Here is a 6000-nt window from a genome sequence, read left to right as displayed (position 1 = left end):
TTATACCAATATAAATATAAATAAGACCAAAATCATTATCAGACATATTAACATACATAGCACAGGATTTATCATCTTAACCATTTTCTTTGGCTAACTACATTAGGTTCTGAGTGACACTAAAGGTATTTATAATGTGGTGTAACCATCAGCACCATCATCCATCTTCCCTAACTAGTACCCTGCACCCAGCACCACTGTCTATCTTCCCTAACTAGCACCCTGCACCCAGCACCACTGTCTATCTTCCCTAACTAGCACCCTGCACCCAGCACCACTGTCTATCTTCCCTAACTAGCACCCTGCACCCAGCACCACTGTCTATCTTCCCTAACTAGCACCCTGCACCCAGCACCACTGTCTATCTTCCCTAACTAGCACCCTGCACCCAGCACCGTCTTCTACCTTCCCTAACTAGCACTCTGCACCCAGCACCACTGTCTATCTTCCCTAACTAGCACCCTACACCCAGCACCACTGTCTATCTTCCCTAACTAGCACCCTGCACCCAGCACCACTGTCTATCTTCCCTAACTAGTACCCTGCACCCAGCACCACTGTCTATCTTCCCTAACTAGCACCCTGCACCCAGCACCACTGTCTATCTTCCCTAACTAGTACCTTGCACCCAGCACCACTGTCTATCTTCCCTAACTAGCACTCTGCACCCAGCACCGTCTTCTATCTTCCCTAACTAGCACTCTGCACCCAGCACCCAGCACCACTGTCTATCTTCCCTAACTAGCACCCTGCACCCAGCACCACTGTCTATCTTCCCTAACTAGCACCCTGCACCCAGCACCACTGTCTATCTTCCCTAACTAGCACCCTGCACCCAGCACCACTGTCTATCTTCCCTAACTAGCACCCTGCACCCAGCACCACTGTCTATCTTCCCTAACTAGCACTCTGCACCCAGCACCCAGCACCACTGTCTATCTTCCCTAACTAGCACCCTGCACCCAGCACCACTGTCTATCTTCCCTAACTAGTACCCTGCACCCAGCACCACTGTCTATCTTCCCTAACTAGTACCCTGCACCCAGCACCACTGTCTATCTTCCCTAACTAGTACCCTGCACCCAGCACCGTCTTCTATCTTCCCTAACTAGTACCCTGCACCCAGCACCACTGTCTATCTTCCCTAACTAGTACCCTGCACCCAGCACCACTGTCTATCTTCCCTACTAGTACCCTGCACCCAGCACCACTGTCTATCTTCCCTAACTAGCACCCTGAACCGAATACCATTGCCCATCTTTCCTAACTAGCACTCTGCACCCAGCACCGTCTTCTATCTTCCCTAACTAGCACTCTGCACCCAGCACCCAGCACCGTCTTCTATCTTCCCTAACTAGCACTCTGCACCCAGCACCGTCTTCTATCTTCCCTAACTAGTACTCTGCACCCAGCACCACTGTCTATCTTCCCTAACTAGCACTCTGCACCCAGCACCGTCTTCTACCTTCCCTAACTAACACCCTGCACCGAGTACCATTGCCCATCTTCCCTAACTAGCATTCTGCACCCAGCATTGTCTTCCATCTTCCCTAACTAGCACTCGGTACCTTCTTAGCACCTTTCATTTTTATTAGGGAATACATACATGTTGAGGATGACAGATCACCACAGCACTGATATATACAGATGTCCCCTCGGAGGGACAATAACATGGATTTCATCTACATGGAAAGTCAGTCACAGAGCAGGCCACTTGGGAGTCCAGGCAGAAGGATGGAGACCTTAGGTGAGTCTCCAGTCAACCAGAAGAAGAACATGACCTAAATTTTCTTTAAATCTGAAGAACAATGTGAAGGAGAATGTGCTACTTACATTTATGTAGCTGTGACCAAAATGCCTGAAAGGACAACTTAAAGGAAGAAAGATTTATTTTTGTCCTTGTTTTTCAGAGAATTCTCTCTGTGATCACTTGGCCCCATGTATTACGACAGTGGGAGCATGTGGACAGGGGTACTGTCTTGGGTGGACAGAAAATAGGAAGACAGAGAGGGACAGGATACTCTATAATTCTTAAAGTCACATCCCTGGTGATCAGCTTCCTCCAATCAGGCTTCCAATTTGTATCCAAATTATTAAAAAAAAAAAGGCAACTCCTCTGTTTCCATTGAAAGTCAGGAGACTGCCTGGGGTCTGGGCTACCACCTGGGGCCATAGCGGAGTTGGGGGGGGTTACAGCCGGAAGGAGCTGGCATGCCAGTGGGAGGCCACTTAGATGATAGTCACTGCCTTGAAAACCACCAACGTCTTAATCCACAAGCGGATGAATCTCTTTATGAAGGCAGTCTTCTGGATCCAGTCACCCCACACATACCTTTGACATGTGAATTTGGGGTTTAGGTACCAACGTGTGAAGTTTGGAAGACAACCATAAACCATCACTGACCCCCTGGGGACTGAGAAATACACAACACAGTTCCTTTGCAAGTTTCATGACTTGACCCTTTGAAAAGAAAAGCGCCTAAAAGTTTGGGTCTTGATTGCCCCCTTCCCCAAAGAAGTAGTGGTCTTTGAGAAAAAGGGAAAGTATTTCTCACTCCTCTCCGGGTGAGTTTCTTCCCCCAAAAGCAAACATCATTGCTTTTCCAAAAATAACCATCCTGCCCATGGATTTGTGCCTATTTACGCTGGGTCAGAGGCATAAAGAGCTTGACAATCAGCCAGGAACACTAAGACTAGAGTGTCCTTGGAGCAGGGCGACCATTCTCCTGGCTGGACAGACTTTCAGAGAAGGGGCAGAGACTCTCAGACAAGAGGAAGGAAGCGGGAGATGGAGCTCAGAGCAGGTTCAATGGAAACATCAGGTGCCGAAGGCTTTGGCTTGGATACTGTCCTGGGCTGTGGGCCTGGTATCGGGTGGCTTAGCAGGGCCAACTGTGGGTCCACTAGCACCACAAAGAAGAAGGGTGTGTGGCCAGGGTACAATATTTCTGGGGAGTTCAAGACATTTAGAAACGATTTTCTGAAAACTGTCTAATGTTTCTTGTTTTTATGATCTGGAATTGTCCAGGGAGCCTTGTGGGGTTCATGAACTCTCTCAGGGTGTTGAGTATACTGTGTGTAGAAATTGTGGTCAGCAGTCAGGAACTCATGGAGGCTGACCCTTCCCAGGGTCCCCAACATTGAGAAACAGCTTTCAGTGTAGCACACACACACACACACACACACACACACACACACACACACACACCATAAAAGGAAGCTGGGGAAGAGCAGAAAAAGAAGAAAAAGGGGAGTTGGAAAGATGGCTCAACTGGTAAGGGCACTGATTGTTCTCCAAAAGGACAAGGGTTCAATCCCAGCTAACAGTCTGTAACCCCAAGTTCTGACAGTCTCACACAGACTTACCTGCAGGTAAAACATCAATGCATATACAACAAAAGTAAATAACTTTAAAAAAAAAAGAGGGAAAAAGGACTTATGAAAAATAAATGGTGTGCCTATTGTATAGCAGGTGCCTTGCTGAATTTTAATGTCCTCTCAAATTGGGTTGTATTAAGAACTGTGTGAAGGAGGCTAAATATTTGTTCAAGGACACAGTTGAGTGTGTGTCTAACCACTGTTTCTTTGACTTCAAAGGCCACAATTGTATGTGTTTGTGTGTGTACGTGTACACTTGTGCACTGAGGACCCAAATGTAGGTCTTCATGCTTACATAGCAAGCACTTTACATATGAGTCATCTCCCCAGTCCTACTTAAAAAACCAACTTAGATTTATTTACTTTATTGGGAAGAAGCGGGGCAGTGTATGAGCCTGGTGTGTATGTCTATGTGTGCACTCCTATGCATGTGTGTGTGCACTAGTGCAAAGCACATGTGTGTATTATAGGTCAGAGGGAAATTTGTAGGAATCCTTTCTCTCCTCCCACCATGTGGGTTTGGAGATTGCGCTCAGATACTCAGGATTGGTTTTAGATAGTATCTCACTGATCCCAAGCTTCAATCTTTTAATTCCATGGTGTCCCAAGGCAGCTCAAGCCCTCTGGTCATTTTACACATAGCTACAGGAAGGATGCAAATGATAACAATATTAGATCATTTCAAGAAGAAATGGGCATTAAGAAAGCTACAGAAATAAAAATTTGGGAACTGTATCAATAATAATTGTTTGCCTTAATATGGCAATAAAATAATTGGAATTTATGTGTAAAACTACCAAATGCACATAAACATACAGTTTAAAAACTCCTGTCCTGCGGAGTCAGGTGATAACATCTGTATTCTACAGAAACAGTGATGGAAGGTCAATGAGTTTAAATAGTCTGGTGCTACATGCCTATCACCCCAGCCACGTGAAGGACCAGAGTTTAGCATTGTTCTGTGAAAATATCAGCATTGTGTGATTTCTTTGACTGAAAGATCTTGTTCCTAACCAGAAACAAGAAAATAATTTTTAGGGGCTGCGAAGATGGCTCAGTTGGTAAGTGCTCTCTCAGATGGCCCAGGTTCTATTTTTAGCCCCCATGTGGTAGCCCACAACCATCTGTAGTTCCCTTTCCAGGCAATCCAATGCCCTCTTTTGGTGTCTTTGGACACTAGACATACAGGCAAAGTATTCATATGCATAAAACAAAAATAATAAATCTCTTTTAAGGGAGACTTTTTAATATCAAAGCAGATGAAGATTTTCCCAGTCCATGGCCCTCAAGAGTCCTAATAAAATGATGGGTTGGAGGGGGTGCACATTTGGCCTTAGGGAACATGTCACCCGCCCCTCTAAGCCCCAGGCGGTGTGTGAGTGACTAGCAACAGAGCTGCCTTGGCTCTGCCGGTTCAGTCTTTGGTCTCACCTCCTTACTGCAGGCAGAGAGATTAGTAACCTGAGTTATGTTTGTACTCCACCTTGGCAAATTTAAGACTCACCCCTGTATCTCTTGGCCTGGACCTCCCCATTAAGACTCAAACCACTTGCTCACCTTTGAGATATTGTCAGGAGATGTATTTCCATCTGTGCATATCCCAGACCATTCTCCTTAGGAGCCCAGGGCTTGCTGGGTCCATTGTCTTAAAGAGGATGTAACTCCCACTCCACACAGGATGAAAGCAAGCAGGCATTTTGACTCTTCCACCCTCCCTGTCTCTTGTCCCTGCCCTTTTTCTATCTTTCTCCACCACTCCACTACTCTCCTTACCCCTCCACCTTTCTTCCCTCTCACCCCTCCCCTCCATTCCTCCATACTCTTCCTCCCTCTTTATCCATCCTCATTTCTGCACACTCTCTTTCTTCCTCACCCCTCCGGACCTCTGGACAGCTCTCTCCTCACCCTCTACACCCTCCTCTATTCTCCTTCACCTCATCTCTTCTCAACCTGGCTTTACTGCTTCTATGCCCCTGCCTCACCCTTCCATATCCCTGCCCCTCCCTCCCTTATCCTTCCTCCCTGCATCAGGACCCCCATCCTTCCAGTCTAGAGTGTTGGGTATTCTAGCTCGCTATAATTGACTTCACTCTCCCTAGTTAAAGCAGAAGGTTTGGGTAATTCCAAATGAATCCCTACCTGCAGGTAGAATGATCTTAAACCACAGCACCAGAGGGCCATCATTATTTTATATTGTCTTTGTATATTGAAATAGCACATTGTACACCATATACATACTGATTGCTTGTTTGGGCGCTATGATAAATACCTGGCATGAATAATTTAAAGATAGGAGTGATTTCAGCTCATGCTTTCAGAAGATCCAGTACCTGGTTGCTTTGTCACGTGCTCTTGGCAACAATACCACAGTGACATACAAAATCATGTATTGGGGGAGATTTTTGACATCATAGTGGACAGGAAACAGAAGGAAAGGGGGAGCTAGAAAAAGATGCAGTTCGTAAAAACATGCCTTGAAGTGACTTATTACCTCAGGCTAGGACCTACTTCAGAAAGATTCTATAATCTCACAAAAGAGTGACACACTATTATTTTGCTTGGGGATCAGCCCTTCAATACATAAGACATCTGAGGAAAACTCTTTGTATCTAAACCATAACA

The sequence above is a fragment of the Microtus pennsylvanicus genome, chromosome 4 (genome assembly GCF_037038515.1).
Source record: "Microtus pennsylvanicus isolate mMicPen1 chromosome 4, mMicPen1.hap1, whole genome shotgun sequence".
Classification (NCBI taxonomy): Eukaryota; Metazoa; Chordata; class Mammalia; order Rodentia; family Cricetidae; genus Microtus; species Microtus pennsylvanicus.
The sequence above is the reverse complement of the archived record's forward strand: the minus strand, read 5'-3'. Positions refer to the sequence as shown.